Below are 17,590 nucleotides of genomic sequence, written 5' to 3'. Positions count from 1 at the left end.
TACTGACCCGGACCGCTCGGTGGAAATGGGGCTGTCAGCATACGCTGGCTTAATCGTCATGGTGTGGCAGATGTATAACTTCTTCAATGTATCCAGCATATTCGCTAAATTTTTCACAAGTTGGCATACGCTGGCTAAATCGTCAAGATGTGACAGGGCCCTTAGCTCTAAATGGTCCACTGATTGGACTTGCAAAAATTGGTGTTGATTAGGGCTGTCATGACTAGTCAGGATTACGAAACAATAGGGTTTCCAGCCTTGCTGGACTGGAAACAGTCTTTGTTTGTAACTACTGTTACCAGCCCCACCGAGCTTGAACCCCTAATAGTTAACACAGTGGAAAAGTAAAAGTAAAATTCCAGAACAGATAGAATGTGTGGCTGGGAATGATGCTAAAACCTTCTCTCAGGTGGGAAAATTAGTGATGTCTAACTCAAAACTCTGCTTCAAAACATTTCGAAACCTTTAACACACTCATGTTTCCAACACTGTTCTAAGTCTATGTCAATATGAAAAATGATAACAATGCAATACAAGGTGAAATATCCAACAGAATAGGAAAGTAAAACCGTAATTAAACATTAGATAAAACGTGTGACCGAAAATGATCCCAAAACGTTCTGCTGGTACTAGGGCTGCCACAAACGACTATTTTGATAGTCGACTTGTCAACGATTATTTTTGTGATTAGTCGACTAGTCGGATCATACATAATTTCCTAAATTTAAGGCCTGCAGCATTTTCTGGGGATGAAAGCATAAACATTTCCAACTCAGTGACTATTTCTTAGACTTCATTTACATCAATCATTCAGAAATACAAACAGTGTGGTACTTTATAGTAAATCTGTGTCAGGTAGGCAGTTCTCAAAAACTAAATGTTCATGCTGGAAGGAGACAAGTGAGGGAAGCCACCAAGACACAACTCTGGAAGAACGTTTGGCTTCTGTGAATGGAGAAACTGGGAATAATGCAACATTTTTATTTTCATCTTCATTTTACATATAGTCCCAACTTTTTCTGATTTGTGGTTGTTTCTCTTGCATTTCTGAAATTACAGAACTGCTATAAAGAAAAGTGTGAACATTTTATTGTGTTTTAAAACTTTTTGGAGCAAATGTAATCAAACTCTTATAAAGAAGGAAAAAATACACAGACGTGCAGGAAAACTTTGATATAAACTGAACAGAACAATGCAGGCTGATTTGACTCCCCCTATTTTTTTGTATGAATAAATCAGAATAAAATAAGAGATAACTCACTTTGAAATTAATAAAACATATAGCTGCAGCTTATAATAACTTTGAAAAATAACAAAAATCAGCAGCTTGTATTTTTATTCTGACTCCAGTTCATTTAGTGGGATGACGTCATTTTTAAAAGTCATTTTTCTTTCTCCTCATCAGTCACGTTTTGTGCTTGAACACTGCATTAAGCTTAATAATGAATAAATACATACCTTTGGAAAATAACAGCTGTTAAAGTTCAGAGTTCTCACCTGCTTTTTGTGATCTGTGCCTCTGAACATCAGCTTCTCCACATCAGGGTTTTATTTTTAACCCGTGTATGTGTAATTTTTGCTCAGTTCATTTATATGTTCTCATTTTTTAAGAATGTTTTATGGATATTTGACCGTTTATTTCATCTCATGATCTCATCAGTATACAACACGCACATGGTGTGAACAGGTCGGTGCCATCAGAACCGTGCGGGTAGAGAAAGTGGAAAGAGAAGTAAAGGCAGCTCCACGGTTTGGTTTTGTTTTTTTGTTTTTATACACATGCTCTCTCGGGTTAAAATCCTCTCTCTCTGCTTCGCGCTCGCTGTCTCAAGTGCACTGATGGTTCCCTCGCTCGCAGTCTGCAGCCAGTTGCGCCCGCAACTGTGTGCACAACACACACGCACTGACAGCTCTGTCGGTAAACTACGCATTTTAAATGGCTTTGAACAAGACGGCCACTGTTTTAATCGGCCGTCTTTCTCAAAATTTGAACGTCCAAATGACGGCAGGACGGCTCGCTGCCTAAAACTATGAATTGAGAAAAAACAAAAACTTAAATAAAATAAACGACTCGTCAACTAATAAATTAGTTGTCGACAGTTCCAACAGTCGATGTGGTTGTGACTAGTCGACTAGTCGTGGCAGCCCTAGATGGTACTGCACATTTGTGATTGCGAACTCAAAACTCTGTTTCGAAACAGTAAAACCTTAAAACGTCCTGTGTTCGGAACATTGTTCTGGAGTCCACATGAAAAGGAAGATGTCACAGTATGAGACAAAATATACAACATAACAAAAAAGTACAAAAAAAGAAGAACAATCGACAGAATGTGTGGCTGGGGATGGTGCTAAAACATTTTGCTGGAACTGCAAATTAGCAAAGGCTAACTCAAAACATTTTGAAATCTTTGAAATGTGTGTTTCAAACACTTCAGGATTCCAAATGAAAAGAAAGACATTACATACTGCGCTGCCAACTGCTGAACACCGGCACCTGTTGAAAGGCTCAGGAATGTGCATCTGTATCAAATTATGAATTGAATATTCAATCCAGGGTCTGTATGTGCACTGCAGATATATTATTTGTATCCACAGATGCATCATCATTGTCAAACGTGTGAGCATAATTTCAAAGAGCTCACATGGGTATTTCTCAGCACATATAATAAAATCCTGTGGAACAGTTGACCAGAGGATACTGCAAGATGAACATCCTTCGAGTTTGAATGTAATTCATGTGATTAAGCGCCTTGGGGCAACTGTTTGTTGTGATTTGGCGCTATATAAAAAAAAAAAAAAAAAATTGATTGATTGATTGATTGATTAAATATTATTTAGGTCAAATGTATCTATTCAACAATTTATGTTGCATTTTATGCCGTTGATGTACAATAATAACCAGGCTAATTGTTTCTGCCATACAAAAACCTGCTGCACAATTATTGACAGGAGTGTTTACGGTGTGGGCGTGTCTGTGTCAGTGTCTAAGTAACCATACGAACAAGGAATTCCCCAAAAATTACAAGTCAGTTTTACGACAAGGCGTATTCTTAAACATGCTTTGGCAGCTGGTGGGATTTCGTTAGATGTGAATGGGATTTGCTGTCGAAAAATAAATAGATAAAACATCCCAGAAGAACCAAATCTCAACAGGTAGAATGACGCAACAATCGGTACACAAACAAATACGAGTCCCACGCACCTTGGATTTCCTCACTGGTCAGTGAATGGGAAAGAACCGGCAGTGGTAGTAGGCAGCTGAGGCAAAACACATGTCTCTGTTCTCAAATTCCAACACTGAGCCCCAGACAGCAGCCGGGAAACGAAAAAGAGAAAAACCAGGATATGAAATATAGAAAAACCATTCGGTCCAGTTTATCCAGGCAGAATCTCCACATACATGTTCAATGGTCAAGATCACAGCAGCTTTGCTTTGCAGATTTTGCTTTCCGCCAGATTCCTGCAGGTTCCTTGGTGCCCCCAGTGCACATCACAGAGAACTATCAACAGCTGTGAGTGTGTATGTCAGAGTATATGTGTGTGTGTGTGTGTGGACGCCAGTGTGTGTCCTCTGCGAGTGAGGGTGTGTTTGTGAAGCAAAGAAGCTAAAGAGACCACGTGATAGGCGCTTAATCCCCGCCCACTGGCTAAAAGTGCGCACACACACTGGCTAAAAGTGCGCACACACACCCACACACACACACACACACACACGCTTGGCCAATCAGGGCTTAGGCTCACACAGTCTAATCACTCCTCCCTCACGTTCTCTCTCTCTCTCTGGTCTAGTCTCTCTTCTTTTACCTTTGAATCATTCACTTTATGTTCTGTCTCCATTATTCAACAATCCTCTCTTTGTCTCTGTGTCTCACTCTTGCCGTCTTCACACCGGCCCAGCCGTCCACACCACATACCACTAAAGGTCAGAGTTTATGATGTGTGCTGGGAGCAGCATGACGTCAGCCAGACAACCTGCTTGTGGAACACAAAATGCAAAGTCTTTACAGCCTGTCGAGACACTGTCCTAATCTAACATGTCTCTGAGGAACAGAAGTGCCACAGGAAGTTGAAACATACTGTCATCACCATTTTCCAAGTCAAGTAAAGTTGGAGCATGGACCAGTGCCAGGTGTCGCTGCATCCACAACATCATGGAACCACTTTGGGTTCTAGACACTAACCAACCAGGCAGACAATCGATCTATCCCATCAGTCACCTGTCTGCTACAGCCAGGTGAAATGTGGGCATTCCACTGGCCTTTTATTGCCTCTTGTGTCTTCAACACTCACGTGCTGGATCATGCACAGACAAACGCGTCACAAGATCAAAATATCTTTACTGACTCTCCCTCTTAATGCTCGTCTGAGTGTCCCTAAGTAATTGCTTGTTATATATAAAGTAATTCCAGCTGTACCCAAGGATCCTCTGAAATGACAGTTGTTATTCTGAAGAAAAGACATCGGCATCACCAAACACCTCAGCTCACCGACCTCATGACTCAATAACTTCTTTCTAGGTGTCTCTCCATCGGAAAGCCTGAGGACTGTGAGACATGAATGTCACTGCCGAGATAGATGAATGTCAATACTTTTGCGACATACACATACAGTACGTGTGTAATGTCTGAGTTTAGGAAGTCACTGAAAGCCTGGCCCAGGACAAACGCAAACCCAGGCATTCAGATTCCTCACTCAGCTCATTAAGTGATGCAGTCAATCTATCCAATGATTCCACAGAGATCACAGTATCATCTGTACAGTTAAAATCAGGAAACCTTTCCAGAATCCATCCAACAACAGCCCAATATTTTTGTCAATCTGGAAAGAATAGTATGATCACCTGGACTGTAAAAACTGTAGGGGTATTCCACTGGTCTTTGTGCTAGAAAAGTTCTTACAAGGATTCTTAATAATAATTCTTAATAATATTGTGAGTATGTCACAAATTTTGGGCATACACAATATTTTCCATGTATGCTGGGACATCCCATACGTCCTGAAGACGTGGGCCATAAGTTGTAGGTAATATGACCATTGATGCTGTCCATTGACTGGCTCAACAAAAGAATGCTGCAGTCCTCATGTGAACAGTGATTGTTCCAAATATTAAAACCATTCTGAGTAAATATGAAGTCTTAATTAATAAAGTCTTACCTGTTCGTTTCAGCTGGATTCATCATCACAGCCTGATGAAAACCTATCTACGTAAAGCTTCCCGATTATGGAAAATGTCTGAAAACAGTTTAGTTCCTTGTCGTGGCTGAAGAAATGTAGCGTTGTAAAGAAGTCTATCTGTCTTTTGTGCATTTCTCAGCATGAGCCAGAGAACACTAGTGCTTTGTGCCACAACAAGAAAATTAACTTATTTTAAAAGTTGAAAGTCTCATTCATTTACGTCAGCGTTTACCACAGGCATCAGTCGATTCTTCAGCATTCTGCAAACACTGAAAATAAATCCTATCACCACAAGACAAAAATTAAATAAAATTTTTAAAAATGTTAAATTACTCTGTTTGGCCTCCGTGTGGAGTGGATAGGCTGCGCAGCAGTGTACACATGCTCGATGACATGCTCGTCAATATTTACGTGTTCTGCCTGCCAAACAAAAAGGTTCTGCCGGCAGTGGAAAAGCAAACCAAGCCATACCATACTGTGCAGTACTGACCCGAGCCGCTCGGTGGAAACGGGCAGTCAGCATACACTGGAAAAATTGTCATGCTGTGACAGATGTATAAGTTAGTCAACGTATCCAGCATATTCGGTGCATTTTTCATGCATCAGCATACGCTGGCTAAAATCTAAAATGTCAGGGTGTGACAGGGCCCTTAAGGTTTGATTACTCTGTAGTTAAAAAAAAAAAAAAGTTATATAAAGTTGAGACTGTTCTTGTAGTCAGAGCAGTAACAATTAAAAACTACTGTGTAGATGTATTTAGTAAAAGTAAAAATAGGACAATTTACAAATATAAAACATTCAGTCAGCTCGGCTGAGTGATTGATTCTTGATTCAGCATACTGCAGCTAAAGGCTAAGCTAACGTTAGCTGGTAAAACGTCAGCGTTCAGTGGAGCACTAACGCCACGTTTTATTTTCTGATTACTCACTCACAGACAAATTTGCAGAAGCTTCGTTGCTCAAACTGGGTGTGTCTATTTTTCCAAAAATTAAGAATTTTGGATTGAGTGTGTCTGCTCGATCACACCGGCTGCTTCAGCTCTGCCCAGTCTCACTGACGTACAGTCGCTGATAAAAAGCTCCTCCCACCAGGGTGATGTCTGTCAGTCCTTCTTCTGCTTTTTGCTGCTAATCTTGTGGTTATGACTCGCAGACTGAGTGTTTGGCTTTTTATTTATTTTTTGGGAACATAAGTCTTTACAAACGTGGCGACTTTCAAACTTGTTCAAGCCCTACTGTATGTGCACTCTGTACATGTGGATGTGGCAATTTGTGCGCATGGCACACACAGTATAAAAGGCCCTTTAAGCTTGCCGTTTTAACCCACTGTTTCATGTATCAAAATAAATGTCTGCACATTCTGTATATATATATATATATATATCTGCCTGAAGGGCAGAAGAGCATTGTTACGTTAAGCTTTGACCCTGGAAGTGGTCAAATCCCGTGATATCACACAGGTGTTCAAACAAGACTGCGGCTCCCTATTTTGCACACATTTTTCCAGTTTTCCCACACTGACCAGTGTTTGTGGATGCAGTGTTCTCCTCTGCAGTGCAGCGAAGATGCAGACTGGCATAAAAAGGTGACCAATCTGCCTGAGTCACAGCTCCTCTTGTGTGATTCAGCTCTTTAGCCCAGCTCCCCTCCAGATGCACACCTCACACCTCTATCGCCAGCAGACCTAAGGGCTCAGTCACATGACACACGATGATAGCTGAACGAAGGAAAAAAGTCACAAAGTCACAAAGTCACAAATCAAAGAAAAGGTGGATGAATGAGCCGGCAAATCTCCCATTACTGAAAAGCCTGCGAGTCCAGAGCGCATAAAGGAACAAAACAAAACCGAAACTAACAAAAGAAAAATGAAGCACACGCCGACCTTGACGCTTTAAGAAATATCAAAACGAAAAATGGGAATGTGCGCACAGCGTACAGCCATTTGTGGCACACAAGTGTTTGTGGCTGTGAGCACACGCATAACTTCACCATGAGGCGTGGACGTCGGCTTGCTGTCTTCACGTAGAAATAAATTAAAACACATATCGCCTCAGCTGACCGCCGCATCAGCGCACCACAACGCTGGATGCCACTGTGAGGCGCATCTAACTGCGGGATTTCCCCACATTGTAACAATTAAAACACATATCACATTTGCAACGCGGTCACCAGCGGATCACTGCGCGCTGGACACGCCATGCTGGATGATGTGTTCAGGACATGGGAGCTGTCTCTTTATGAGATGAGAGCCCACGTGATGTCTTCATGAGATGAGTGCATCAGGTAATTCATGTACCACATAAAAGGGGGAACAGTAATTCACGTTATTTCATTACTTCATGGTGTACGTGTAGGCGGAAGCTAAATCCGCTATTTATAACAGGAATTAAGTATTATAAATAGTGGTGTTTTTTTTGTTCCGCTGCTGTGTGCATGACTTTCCATGTGCTCGCACTGTGGTTGTGCACGTGAACACAAGCGTTCACGAAACCATCACAGTGTTATCGTGCACGCCTGTCTGCCCATGTTATCGTGCATGCCTGTGTCCCTCCCCACAGCAAGTGGAATGTTTCGCTGTTCCCCATTTCTTTTTTGATTACAAATTTCAACCGGTTTTTGCTTCTTTCGCCCAACTTCGTGTTTTGTGTGAAGAGGCCCTAAACAAATGTCCACTTTGTCTCTTAAAACTATGTCAGAGTAAATACAGCTCTTTGTACATCCCACCTTCAAACACAGCCTCATACGACCATCCATGAAAAATCTACTTAAGCTCCCAATTTTCTAGAGGAATACCAACTTCCTATGGGCACTGCACTAGTTTTAAAAAAGCTGTCCAAAGGGGTAAAAATGTCTTGCTTGCTTCAAGTGTCACAGGTACTGAAGCTGTGAGTCCCAGGCTGAAAGCTTGACCTGGCAAATTTCTCAGTTCTGATAAAAGTACCTTCACTTGATGAATTAGGAAAACAATATAGATACATGCAGTAGCATATTCAAGAACACAAAAATAAGTTGCTACAACTGTACAGAGACAATGTCAATTATTGCAATCATCTTTGCAAAAACAATAATGTTGGCAACTTGGCTAATATATAAAGAATGAAAACATGTCACAGACAAAAATAAATGTTAAGTATCAAATGGCATTTGTAATATTACTGTTTTAGTAATGACAGAAGATGCCGTGATTGTTGTTCTTATAACGTCCAGGCAAATAAACTGGAGTTAAAAGAATTTTTTTTAACTGGACAAAGCATTCAAATCCCACCCCCAATCTGGAACTGCAGCTTTGAACCAATACAGCCCTTAAAATTTTGCTAAACTGAAAAAATGTTTCTACCTAAATCCAAGCATTATAATACAGGTTTATCACACATCAGCACTTTTTCGGCACATTACTCTGTTACAGGAGTTTTTTTCATGGAAAGAGGAGCGGAGGGATGCACGGCACAAAACCACCTCCATGTTGGTCTCACAGGACGGCTTTCAGTTGCTTTTCAGTCGTGTGACTATCCGAGAAATTGTGCATGAGCTGGACATGCCCCAGCATGTCCTGTGAGGCTTCATCACGGCGTTGCTTTGCGCCATGCAGAAACGTCCCGACGCGCGGAATTCCTCCGCACGTCTGTCTCAATGTGCCGAAAAAGTGCTGATGTCCACGTCTTCCGCAATTTCTGTGCTAGTCAGACGATGTCCAGGATCAACATGGCGTCCAGTTTAGAAATGAACGGCACATTCCACTGTTACAGGAGTTTTTGTCATGGAAAGAGGAGCGGAGGAATTCCGCGCGTCGCGGCAGAGCCGCATGGTGCAAAGCAACGCCATGATGAAGCCTCACAGGACATGTTGGGGCACATGCAGCTCATGCACAATTTCTCGGATATTCACACGACTGAAAAACAACCGAAAGCCGTCTGAGCCACCTGAAAGCTGTCCTGTGAGACCAACACGGAGGTGGTTTTGTGCCGCGCCATGAGCGGCACGGTGGCGCATCCCTCCGCTCCTCTTTCCATGAAAAAAACTCCTGTAACAGTGGAATGTGCCAAAAAAGTGCTGATGTCCACGCCTTCTGCCTTTTTTTGTGGAAGTCAGACGACGTCCCGGATCAACAAAGCCTTCACGTTGGAAATGATCTGGTTGTCGCTCGGAGTGCGCCGCACTCTCAGACGCTGTGGACGGTCTTTAAACCGGCTGGAGCACTCCTTAATCTGTATAATCCCCATAAAATCGTCGCTGAAAGCCATATTAATTTTCCGAATGGTGTCCACCTGGAGGTCTCTCACGGTTTCAGGAAAAATTTGATGCAGCAAAGCTCCAAATCATTCAGACATTTATTCGCAATAAAAATCCGACGAGAGGGGTGGACCACTGCTCACACAAAACCTGCTCACAGGTGAATGACGCAACCGACAGGCGTGAAAAAACTCACATGCGCACGAAGGTTCAAGCTTGGCTGATGCAATCACACGTGATTCAAATCCATATAGTTTTTGCAAAAAATAAAAAGGTCGGATACTTTTCTAACAGACCTCGTATTTATCTGGGGGAACTTCATGACTAATACTGTCTCTTCCTTCAAACGCCATCGTGATGACGACCTGCAGGAGGAAGTGTGTGTGCAGATGTGTGAGGATTTGCGATGACCTGACCCACTTCTGGTCACATGATTATTTTAGCTACTTGAAATCAAGGAGGGTTTTTGTGCTCATCCTGTATCAAGAAAAATGTAACAACCTTTCAAGCAAAAGCAAACTACCAAATTTGGACAATTCTAAAACAGTCTCGCACCAGTAACTGTAGACTTGTCTGTTAACGAGAGCTAATCATAGCCCTCTGGCATCGCAAATGGCTGTTGTTGTTTTAGGTTGACTCGTGACACATTACAGACAGGGTCAGACTAAAGACAGGCAGTTGAAAACTTGCTCGATGCGCTGCCGTCTCTAGGCAACTGTTATCAACTCATGATAAATGAATCCTTTGCACACTACAGTGCTCTTGCCTAATCCAACACAAAGCCACCCCTTCCTTTACCACTGTGATATACTACGGACAAAAACAAAGTATGATTTGCTGGAAGACCCGGATATGTGCTGAGCTAAAAGTATACTGGTGTCTGATTATAGCTACAGCTGCACTATCGGCCTTCTGTCAGCGTTTCCCACCAAACACCAAGAGTAACGACAGAGCTGATAGGGGGCACATTCACTGATGCTAACTGTTTGGGAATTCATAAACACTGAGCTCACTACTTGCACCGCTCTGTGTTTTCACAGAAAAAAAAGAGGTGCACTGCTTTGAGGCCATATGGAGAAAATCGACAGATGTGGCCCTGCTTAAAATAAGTAAAAGTCATTCAGATAAAGCGATGAGGCAACTCCACTGACACAGAGGTGACACTTTCACTGAGCTTTTTCTGACATCAAACACCTGAGATAAGTAAAAGACCTCCACAATATTTTTGTTTTCTATAACAGGTTGATGGGATTTTACAGAACAACATCTCTGTATCATGTGACAAACTGTACGAAAGACACAAGACAAAAAAAAAATCATGGTCCTCCATGGAGTACTATGAGGACAAGCTCCAAAAATGAAAAAGCAATCATTGTGAAATATACAGTTGAAGGGTGGGTCAATTGTTTTTGACAGCTTTTTAGAGCCTTCTTTTTCCACTTTTGCAACAGGGACCATATCTTTATTGACATGGAAGGCCACAATGAATGGGCCAACCAGTCTCAATGCCTGCAGCATGCACACTATTGTGTTAGCAATGGTGCATTTTCTGTTGTCAAGGGCATGCATGTGCTGTATAGTTACCAGTTGAATAAGAAGAAATAAACAAGAGCAATCCAAGATTTCTGATGTCCACCAATCTGGATCACCTCCAAAATTCAGTGGCGTCTTCTTAATATCTATCTATGGTGCAAATTTGGTGAGAATCTGTGAAGATGTTTTAATTTAATCCTTCAAGGCCTATACAAAATGAAATCTTGATCCAGATTCCAGATCAACTCCAACATTCATTGGAGTCTTCCATGGCCTAATATCTATCTGTAGTGAAAATGTAATCAAAATGCGTGTAGTAGTTTTGAAGTAATCCTGCTAACAGACAGACAAATAAATAAATAAACGGAGATGATTTTATTACATCCTTGGTGGACGTAAATATATGTTCATCACAATAACTTTATTTTAAAATTTCTGATGTCAACAATAACTCAGACCTTCTTGCTTTCCATGGGCTCAGAGAGTAGAACAAACAGCTTTAATTAAAAAACAATCACAACACATCAGCAAACATTTGTCTAGGGCTGCAGCTATCGATTATTTTAGTAATCGAGTATTCTATCGATTATTCTGGCGATTAATCAAGTAATCGGATAAAAAGTACTTCTGCATTTTTAAACAACATCAATAGTCCAGGGCTCTCCCGAAGCAATGGCACAATGTCACTGTGCCAAAGTGTTGGCATTTTGCTGAAATGGCAATGGGATGTGGCTTTCTGTTTTGTTTTCTCCAGCTTGTAAAATTTAACCATTTTTAAGTTTTTTTTTTTTTTTTTTTTTATAAAGGTTGATGGACTGGGTCCCTGAATGTTTTTTTTCTCCCTCTTTCTCTGTAATTCAGCAGATGCATTTCAGCTGGAGGTTGAACATGCAGCCTAGCAGTCAGTTTTTTAATTATTATTTTATTTAAGTTACCGTGTTTGTGAAGTGTTGTGTGTTGCTCAAAAAAGCAAAAATTAAAAAGTCAAACACTTGATTATTTGGAATTTTTGTGATATATTACGTTACTTTTGTGACCGAAACACTTTGGTAAACCCATTTCTAACAAAACAAGTGTCATCAGGAGATGACACATCCCCCGATCCCAACAAATCAGTAATACAAAGCCCCGACACCACACTTCAAAATTTCAGTGAGTGTAAACATATTTCAACTGCATGAATAGAATTTCTGGACACACACCTGAGCACTGGATGTCGTTGCACCACCCACCCAAAATTTTTCTCAACAGCTTTACACTCATCTTATAAATGGCCCAGAAACCCAGAAAATCTCTGAAATCTGTGGATCCATGGAAAATTCTCATCCCTGAGATAGAGAGCACATATTTGTTGAAAAAGCAATCCAGTAATTTTTCAATGGGTTTAAGAACATTATGGAATGTTTGTATTCATATATTGATATCACCCAGATTGTGATCTAGATCTGCAGGCAATTTCACTCATTAATTGTCATCAGATACGTATGACTGGCAGGTTTTGATAAGAGCAGTGTGTTTGTTTTAGTCTGAAATGTGGAAAACATCTTGAAACATGTGAAAGAAAGTCTCAACAATGACATTGAATCATATCTGGCTTCTGATCAAAGCCAAATTCTCATGGGTCTCTTCGCTTGATGAACATCATTCTATCAAGTTCCTTGCGGGGTTACTTGAAGACATTTTACCTAATCTTGCTAACAAACACATTAATACTGATGATCCCATGATGTTGTTGAGTAGATAGACTTTTGTCTGTGCTGACCAGTAAGAATTCTTCCAACTGCTCTGTATGTAACACAACAAAACGTTGGCTAGTATGACACCTGCTGAGACACGTTATACCGCCTACCAGATCCTGAAGAATCAGAATCACGCCAGGTAGATTGGGGGTTATTATCTGCCTTTTTCTTCTGGAGGTTTAAATAACAACAAGCATGTCCTGATTTGTTGTCATCACTACACAAGCTAGGTCCCTTATGCATGTCACTGCAGTGTTTCAAGCAAATCCATTCCTTATTTATAGATGTCACAGTTTTATAAATAAGAGACCTCTAGTGAATGTACAGGGGTATGTTGTCAATGTGAAGTCAATCAAGTAAAAATGTTTAATGTCATAACGTTAAGATTAAAAGGTTAAATTTTCTATTATATATATATATATATATATATATATATATATGCAAATATACATATATATACATATATCCTCTTCCGGAGATACAACCCCAAGTTGGGACATTGTGTAAAATGTAAATAAAAACAGAATACAATGATTTGCAAATCCTCTTCAACCTATATTCAATTGAATACACCACAAAGACAAGATGTTTAATGTTCAAACTGATAAAACGTTATTGTTTTGTGCAAATATTTGCTCATTTTGAAATGGATGCCTGCAACACGTTTCAAAAAAGCTGGGACAGTGGTATGTTTACCACTGTTACATAACCTTTCCTTCTAACAACACTCAGTAAGCGTTTGGGAACTGAGGACACTAATTGTTGAAGCTTTGTAGGTGGAATTCTTTCCCATTCTTGCTTCATGTACGACTTCAGTTGTTCAACAGTCCGGGGTCTCCGTTGTCATATTTTGTGCTTCATAATGTACCACACATTTTCAATGGGCGACAGGTCTGGACTGCAGGCAGGCCAGTCTAGTACCTGCACTTTTTTACTACGAAGCCACGCTGTTGTAACATGTGCAGAATGTGGCTTGGCATTGTCTTGCTGAAATAAGCAGGGACGTCCCTGAAAAAGACGTTGCTTGGATGGCAGCATGTGTTGCTCCAAAACCTGGATGTACCTTTCAACATTGATGGTGCCATCACAGATGTGTAAGTTGTCCATGCCATGGACACTAACACACCCCCATACCATCACAGATTCTGGCTTTTGAACTTTGCGCTGGTAACAAACTGGATGGTCTTTTTCCTCTTTTGTCAGGAGGACACGACGTCCATGATTTCCAAAAACAATTTGAAATGTGGACTCCTCAGACCGCAGCACACTTTTCCACTTTGCATCTGTCCATTTCAATGAGCTCGGGCCCAAAGAGGGTGGCAGTGTTTCTGGATGTTGTTGATGTATGGCTTTCGCTTTGCATGGTAGAGTTTTAACTTGCACTTGTAGATGTAGTGACAAACTGTGTTAACTGACAATGGTTTTCTGAAGTGTTCCTGAGCCCACGCAGTTAGATCCTTTACACCAGGGGTGCCCAACCTGTTTTGAACCGAGAACTACTTTTAAAGTTGACAGTGTATCGAGATCTACTGAGCCATATCGAACGCCACAACGTAGTTGCAATATATTGTGCACCAATATAATAACACAATTTTCTGGCAGGTTTTAACAATAATAATGCATCATTGAAGTAAATGTGTATGGTGGAAAAGAATAAGCACAAGGACTGGCCTCAAGTTGGAAAAGTTGTTCCCTACCTTAGTGGGACTTCTGGCCCCGAGAGGAGGAAGCTGGTCTGTCATTGTCTGGACAGTAGGAGCTGAGTGCACCCGTAAGCAGGGACTCTAATGCAGACAGAGAGTGCCTGAGTGCCAGATTCCAGATTTGGACATTCATGTCAGGTGTTGTTCTGGATTTGAGCTCAGTGTCATTTTTCAGTGTGAGGATCCAGGTTGAAATGTGATGCCACTTTGGACAATATAAAGTCCACATGAAGAAAGAAAACTGACAACAGGCTCTTTGGATGCAAAGTCAGTGACGCACCTGTCAAATTCTGACAAGATGCTCTACACGTGATCACCATAACATGGAATCTTAGGCTCAACAGTTTTTGTCCTGGTGCTTAAGTTCTATATCCATGTGTAGAAAGTTCTGCAGGTCACACTGTTGCAACATGCTTAACTCACTCGATGCCACTGACTCTAAAATGCATCTTTTCCGATAGTAATGCCGCGCGCCAAAGAGGCGTCATTGAGCCAATTTCTTTTCTTGTGGTATGTTTGTTGTTGACATGGACATAGAACTCAATTTTCTATGGGTCTTGAAAAAACACTCAAATGCTGAAGAAATCCTGGCACTGGGATGTTCTGAATTTTGAAAATGGCTGGCACTCAATGAGTTAATAGCACATGTAATATTGTTTTAAACTTGCTTTCAAATCCAAAAGCTGTGCATATTCAGCATGCTTTGAACGTTTCAGAAATTCTTTAATTTCAGACAGAAGACCATTCCAGAAAAGGCTAGACCGAAAGGTGCAGGACACACAGGAGGCCTGAAAAAAATCCGCTTGTGTGCCGTGGTGACTGCTGTATCAATTCTATTATGTTACTAAGCCATATATATTGATTTATAACACAAAACTGTCAAAACGGGTAATAGAGATAAGTGTAAAGATGACTGAATATATAATCAGAGCAGTAAACTGATCAGCCCATGTGAACGTCGCACAGAATGCTGCTGAGTTCATGTATCGTTGTAAATTATAGGACTTTTTTGTTGTTTCAAAGTCAGCAGTTGCTTGTGGCAGGTGTGTGGTTTTTGTTTTATTTTTGGTAAAAAAAAATAAATCATTGTATCCACACAAAAGATTAATTCTGGCCTATATAAGGTGCCTGAACCCAGTGAAGCAGATCCCCCACCAACATAAAAAAAATCCAAGCAAACATACATAACAACTGGCTGACAGAAGACAACTGAGCAGCATAGAAATCATCTGTGTTCATGGTAAGTTGATAGTCATGTGAAAAACAACAGGGTTCACTTTAACCCAGTCCCTCTATACAAAAACATGCAACAAATATTATAGAAGGATGCAGATGCTACATAAACGTAGCATCCTGGGGACACGGAATCTCTCGAGATATTTACAGGTTATCAACAAAGTACTGCAAAATAGAGGTGTGCAGGATGAACGGCATGTAAAGTCCACTGGTATGGATTCTGTTTAGAGTGGACTTTGTGGTCACTACAACAGCACTGTTACAATTAGCTCCATCACAGAAATTTCACCTCATTTTGTTATACACACTATTCTAATTCTGTTCATGTCAATAAAACAGTTTCATTTCAAACTGCATGATGTTATGTTATCTTGATGAGAACTAATTTCAAAAACTACATAAAACAAATTTGGGGAGAAGTATTTGTTTATGCTGCGTGTTTCTGGGATGAAACAAATATCAGATGTATTGGCGAATCAGATTTTAGAATAATCAAATATCAAAATTGGTATTGGTCTTAAACATCCTGTATCAGTCAGGCTCTAATAACAACCCCAAATCAGAAAAGGTTGCGATGGATTTGTCAGTAATATCTGCTGACTGACCATATTTGAAACCTGCAGGCAGATTTTCATGGCATATAATTGTGCACAAACACTAAAATAAGTTGTAAATACAATCCAAAATCAGAAAAAGTTGGGACAGTATAGAAAATGCAAATAATAAAATAAAGTGATTCTGGCATCTAGTTTGACTTCTGTTTTCATTGCAGACCGTGTCAACCCAGTGTATTTTTTGTTTTGTGTGGTCACCTATATTTCATTTGTTAAAATACAACACAAAAGTCAAGGAAAATTTTGTACAAAGTCTAATATAGGGGCAGATAAATGTTAAATATATGGCAAGCTTGTTCCTGATTTTTTTTTTTTTTTTTTTCCTCATGGGATCAGAAAAGTGCATCATGTCACCTGGTGTATGTGCACAGAGATTCACCTGCAAACCTGTCACTCTGCTTTTTATCCGTCTCTTAGGAGCCTGTCTAGTTTTACATGTGAAATGATCCTAAGTAGGCACTAATCCATGTTTGCGGAGTAACTAGGCCTTTGGTGAGCAGCTAATGTTTAACACACCACGGTGAGCTCAGAATATTATCCTGGAGCGCTCAGCGGCAACAATGCTGTCACTGTCTGAACAACTGTTACTGAGGGAGGAAATGAAATGCACAGAAAGATCGATACAGGGACGCCACTTAGGCGTGACAGGAGAAGACACCGCCTCGAGCTTCAGGTGGAGAAAACAGATTTCTACACAGATTGAGGACAGAGTGTGCAGAATGACTGTAAAGAGACATTTTTCTCCTTCATTTATCCTATTGACAGAGACGAAATGAAGCCTGGAACCTGGAAGCAGCAATGAGAAGCTGCCTCCCACATCTCACCTCTGTCAGTGTTGTTTGGATGAAGTTGAGCAATAGGTCAACATGTTTCTTGCTTAAAGTATTTGCTGCCACTTGAAGGTTGTAATAGTTTTTTTTTTTTGTTAATATGTGTACTTTATGAATGCACAAGAAAGAGCAAACAAACAGACCCCCCCCAAAAAAAGTTTTACTGTATTTAAGCCAAGTCCCACTCTCGAGTGTGCTACAAGGAAGCCAACGTGGAAGTGGCAAATCTTGCAGTTCCCTGAATGGCTGCTTAAAAGTGAATCACTCCCAGGAGAAACCCATGTTAAAATGTCTTGACAGTTGGAATAAACATGTTTACAGTCTGGTTAACCCTCTGGAGTCCGAGGGCATTTTTTGGACAGTTCACTCTCCTAGCATAAATGTTTCATTATTGCTGTTAACAGCTCTCCCTGCATCCCACAATCAAGTTTTATGTCTCTTTTTTTTTTTCAGGACAACCTGTGCTTTCAGAATATATATGCTTTTGTTGTGTTTTATAAGTGTAATAAAGGTTTACAATCAAAAATAAGA

At 40.6% G+C, this 17,590-nt stretch overlaps 1 protein-coding gene and 1 long non-coding RNA gene across 4 annotated transcripts in view; one reads left to right on the top strand and one right to left on the bottom strand.

The window, feature by feature from the left end:
* The window catches only part of add3a (adducin 3 (gamma) a), a 259,484-nt gene that overhangs the window by 159,130 nt on the left and 82,764 nt on the right, over positions 1 to 17,590 (bottom strand). Inside the window, exon 1 of one of the 3 annotated variants that reach the window (XM_034189172.1) lies at positions 3,203 to 3,565. The exons of the other annotated variants lie outside the window; for them this stretch is intronic. The gene's annotated coding sequence lies outside the window, so the exon portion shown is untranslated. Of the gene's footprint in view, positions 1 to 3,202; positions 3,566 to 17,590 lie in introns of those variants that run through there. 3 annotated transcript variants of the gene reach the window in all.
* LOC117527034 lies at positions 317 to 16,003 on the top strand. Its single transcript, XR_004565413.1, has 3 exons — positions 317 to 327; positions 1,073 to 1,078; positions 15,779 to 16,003. It is a non-coding gene; the product is annotated as an uncharacterized LOC117527034 (long non-coding RNA).

The sequence above is a fragment of the Thalassophryne amazonica genome, chromosome 15 (assembly GCF_902500255.1).
Source record: "Thalassophryne amazonica chromosome 15, fThaAma1.1, whole genome shotgun sequence".
Taxonomy (NCBI): Eukaryota; Metazoa; Chordata; class Actinopteri; order Batrachoidiformes; family Batrachoididae; genus Thalassophryne; species Thalassophryne amazonica.
The sequence above is the reverse complement of the archived record's forward strand: the minus strand, read 5'-3'. Positions and strand labels throughout refer to the sequence as shown.